General features: G+C 35.5%; 1 long non-coding RNA gene across 1 annotated transcript; it reads right to left on the bottom strand.

Moving 5' to 3' along the window:
- Positions 1–1,418: 1,418 nt before the first annotated feature.
- LOC120924913 lies at positions 1,419–3,613 on the bottom strand. The gene is made up of 2 exons (XR_005746463.1): positions 3,244–3,613; positions 1,419–2,194 (listed from the first exon to the last, which is right to left on the bottom strand). It is a non-coding gene; the product is annotated as an uncharacterized LOC120924913 (long non-coding RNA).
- Positions 3,614–4,848: the final 1,235 nt, after the last annotated feature.

The following is a 4,848-nucleotide window of genomic DNA, read 5'->3' as shown; positions in this document are numbered from 1 at the left end:
ATATAAATAACATGGACAACCCATCTATTGTGCAGCACTTACAAGCCATATAACTGTTTTCTAAGCCAAAGGCACCAGTACATGAACTGTAGAGCTTAGTGAAAATCAGCATATGGGACAGTGAATTCTTCATTAGGATATTGGCACACCTTCTTGCTGTTGGACTTACAATACAAAGTACTTTCATTTAGCCATGCACCCACACCCATTCTGGGATTTCATAGAAGTCTGTGCATTGTGGTTTGATGAACGATTGTTTTCTCCACCAAACTTCAGAAAATAAAACAGTTTCTGATGTAAAATAGTAGAAAATGTTTTTGTTTTTGCTGTCTGCACCCCCACTAGAAACAATCCCTTTCCCACTTGTGCCCTTGATGGATCACTGGAAGGGAGAGATAGACTGAGGGAGACAAACCATCAAACCTGGCAAAGACCTTTTCTACACTGTCTAAAACACTTGTATTTCTGGATATTCATTTTCAGAAATCCTAATATGACCCATCTTATTCCCTAATAACAAATATTATATAATGATTTTTTGCAGTAAAGAAAAAAAAAAGAAGAAACTGACTGATCGGCTTTTTGTAAATATCTAGTTGCAGCTAAATCTGCCTAATTAGGTTCAAGTCATAGTTGCTTTCTAATGTTACCACATGACTAGCCATAACTTTAGCCATTTCTTGTTGGGGACCAGGACTAAGATTAGAGAAATCCCATGCCCTTTATGTAAAACAAGGAGTATTTTGAAAGATTTTATATTTATCAAGACATAAGTTTGAAAGTAAAAACTTTTTGTCGGATGTAATGAAGTAAAATAAGCTTTGATATAATGGCATTTTACTTTCATGCTAAACTTCCCTGTGTGTTGCAAATATGTCATAAAATTATACGTATCCAGACTCATTCAGTAATCCTGTAATTACTTTCAGTTTATTAAAGTCAGGACGGCTCACACTGAATCTAATTGAATTAGCCAATATGAATAGTGCATTGCATTTAAAAATGATTTTGTGCATGGCGTTTTCAAAACCATAAAACTTAACACTGTCCCCTTCAGGTTCAACATCAATAAGTGAAATATCATAGTTTATCTTAGATGATGGAAAAATGCAGCCTGTGCAACCTATCCTAGTCAATGAGACAGATTGCCTGCAGTTGGCTGCTCACATAGAACTGCTATAGAAAATACTAACAGTCCTTTAATTCAACTGGTATATGCGCCAGCAGACTACTATACTTTTTTTTGGGGCAGTTCTCTGTCTGCAGTCCAGTGCATGTGCTATACAGTCGCATGGAGATTCAGTTCTGGTGAAGGGAAGTCTCCACTGAGCCAGGCAGTATACACAGGGGGAAACTGCATTTTAACTTCTATTATAAGGTACTCTGTTATATTACACAAAATGATCTTGAAGCTTAAAGGAGGTCAATGCTGGCTTTTACTATAAATGTACGCCTATGCATTAAAGTACGTTTGGAGTCTTCCTGGTTTCACAAATCCAGGTTATTTTACAAAGAAAGTCTATTAACAGTTTCAAAGGTAGCATTTTGTTTTACATCTTTATTAAATAGGCCCAATCATAGGCAATGCATTTGTTAAATGGTTCTTCCATTGTACATGGATGGGCATTATGTTACAGTTGTGGAAAATATAAAAGTAGACCTTAAAATGCTGGCCTGTTTCCCAGTGGCAAACTGTAAATATGATTTTGTATTTGTCATATTTAGAGTGCATATCCAAAAAAAGATTTGTCTTATCAAATTAGAAAAATTACTCCTTTAGATGTTTATAGATTTTTAAGGCTAACCATTTCATGAAAAATGGTAAACAAATTAATTCATGTTATTAAAAAAAGTAAGAGTTTCTTAATGGACACAAGAGACATTTCTCGAAGTCATGCAGACCTTGTCTTGTCAGAAAAAAAATGTACATATATTTTACGCAACTTTTTTTTTTTCTTGTGGTAGGATCTTTAGGCCTTGTATCTGGAACATCTGCCGGAAACAGTGCCTTCTTTGTGGGAGTCAACTCTCATTTCTGCTGTCCGCACTCTGCCGGTTGTTGAAGCCACAACCAAGGATGGTACTACAGGTCTGGTTAAAAAAGCATTGCTGTTTGAGCTGATATCATCCCTTGTGTTTCCATGTTAGGTGGATATTGTACAAAACAGAGAACCTGAGGCCAGCTCTCTACTTTCTGTAAGAAAACAGAAGAGGGGTTGTGCGGTTAACATTCACTCTTGTGGTACACAAAGCTTTGGACCTCAACACCTGCTACTCCTAAATATAGGATCTTAGGGGGCCTTCGGCATAACTAATTAAATGGCTCAACTGTCACCTGTCAACTCTGGTTCCCCAAACAGCTATGGGATAGAAATAAATATATAAAAACAAAAAGTGCCTATATATTGACTTTTTTTTATAACATAAGTGAATTTTTATAATTAAACGATTATATTAACCAGGCTGTATTATAACATCAGTAAAACAAATAGATGGATTTGGCTGGGATAAACATGTTTCTGATGTGTATATAGTACTGAAAATGGTTTATTACTAGATTAACAATTTTAACGTATTGTCATATAATTGCTTTTTATTTAATATCTGATTTTTTTTTTTTTTTAACAAATAGCAATATTATCTGAATTATATAATCCACAATATAGTGATCGAATGGTGAAAATGTTTAGGGAGTTAAAGTTACATCAAGGGTGTTAATGTAAAAAATATTGCCCAGATAATTATTTGTTCCCATTAAACATACTTCAGTAAACACACACTTTGCATTTTATCACTTTAATTCCTCTGTCAGTTATTTACTTACATACATTCAATTTGTTTCTACTGTTTACTTAGTTTTTGGACAGAAATATACAGTATTTCAACATTTATTAAATGCATTGGTTATTGTAACACTGTAAGATTATTACCAATAAAGACATCCAATGGAGCAGTTCAGAGATTACCAACAAATGTCCAATTGCATTTTTTCAAGTGCAACTTCTTTAAAGTCATTAGCTGTGGAAATATTCGTAAATTTCACAGCTGGAATTCAGAAAATATATCCACATTTGATATCAGTCCAAATCAAGCATTTGTTTTATTAGAAAACCACATTCTGTTATCAAACTACCCTTCTAAAACCTCCACACAGCTCAGCTGCTTGCACTTAATGAGAATGGGGATCTGTTAAGGATCAATGGCTACAAGGGAGAAGAACTTAAACTTATTGAGGCAACCTACCTGCTTACAGCAGTTATAATGCACATCATCTCCTCAGGTGTGGTGTCACATCACAAGCATATGGAGGACATGGGAAAGAAGAGAATTACTCCAGACAGATATATAGGTAATACAAGCATCCACAAAGAAAATCCCATTCTACTCTATAAGCCAATTCATGTTCATATTTAAAGTAAAATAGAAACCCCTCTGTTTGTATCAGGGCTTTATTTTAACTAACGGCTATAAATCATGCTCCCTGCTTCTGCAAGTAAAGTACAACCCTTTTCCGTTAAAGCACCCAATCACTGAAGACAACAACCACAGAATTACTGCCTCTTGAAGTGCAACTAAACACCATGTAAAACTGATATCACTATAATTCTTTGCAGAATGTATATCCATACAAATCAATGGCATGCATAATTATTAAGCCTACAAATATGGCTTTCTTTTAAAGCAAACAACCTTTGAAATTAAGATATACTGTAACATAAGACATATAAACTGTATAATATGATCATATTTACTTCAGTAATATAACATTGGATAGCCTAACTGTATTTCTAGAGTATCTCTAGTAGGAATGCCTCTAATAAAAAATCAATATGAATTATTTAAAAAAAGGTATAATGCATATTACCCTTTAAATCCCAAATACAGCCAAGCCATTTATTTTGGATAGAGCCTCTTCAAGGGTTTTTTGCTATTTCTGAGCCTATTAGGATAGAAAGTGATAGGTAGTCTCTCAATGAGGACACAAACAATACAGATAAATACAAGGGTTGCCTTTGCTGACTTCCTTCAATCCCAGCTGTGTACCACCTGGAACAAGTATACAGATTTACAGAATATACAGTCAACATAAAGTCAAAACACCTGATACGGATACTTAGGGCTGATTCCCACACGTTCTGGGCACCAGTCCTCAGGAAGGATGTACTGGAAATAAAACGAGTACAAAGAAGGGGGGCAACAAAGCTAATAAAGGGTCTGGATGACATTAGTTATGAAGAAGGTTGCAAGCACTGAGCTTATTCTCCCTCGGAGAAGAGACGCTTGAGAGGGTATATGATTTCAATTTACAAATACCATACTGGTGACCCTACAATAGGGATAAAAAGTTTTCACGGAAGGGAGTTTAACAAGACATGTGGCCACTCATTAAAATTATAAGAAAAGAGGTTTAACCTTAAACTATGTAGAAGGTTCTTTACTGTAAGAGCAGCAAGGATGTGGAATTCCCTTCCACAGGCGATTGTCTTAGCGGGGGGCATCGAGAGTTTCGATAGTTTCAACTACTTGTGTCTTTTTTTTTCCTACTATGTAACAATGTAACTATTTTAACTTTAGATGTATGAGAGGGAGTTATAGGGTCACTCCCTAAGAAAAGCTTGGAGATGCTTGGAGGGTTGTGGAAGCTGTGGTTGCTGGAAAAATGTCCTTGATCATCAGAAAAGACATCTGTTATTGACATGTAAAAGTATTTCTATGGAGGCAATACAAGAAGTAACATCATGTTGATGCTTGCCACAGATGACTTGAGCTTGATATGTGAACCCAGGATATGTTTCTACATGGACTTCCAGGGATTGTCGAAGCATTTGGGAGACTTCGGTGAGCAGG

This window comes from Rana temporaria, chromosome 1 (genome assembly GCF_905171775.1).
Source record: "Rana temporaria chromosome 1, aRanTem1.1, whole genome shotgun sequence".
Taxonomy (NCBI): Eukaryota; Metazoa; Chordata; class Amphibia; order Anura; family Ranidae; genus Rana; species Rana temporaria.
This window is presented reverse-complemented; position numbering and strand designations above follow the sequence as displayed.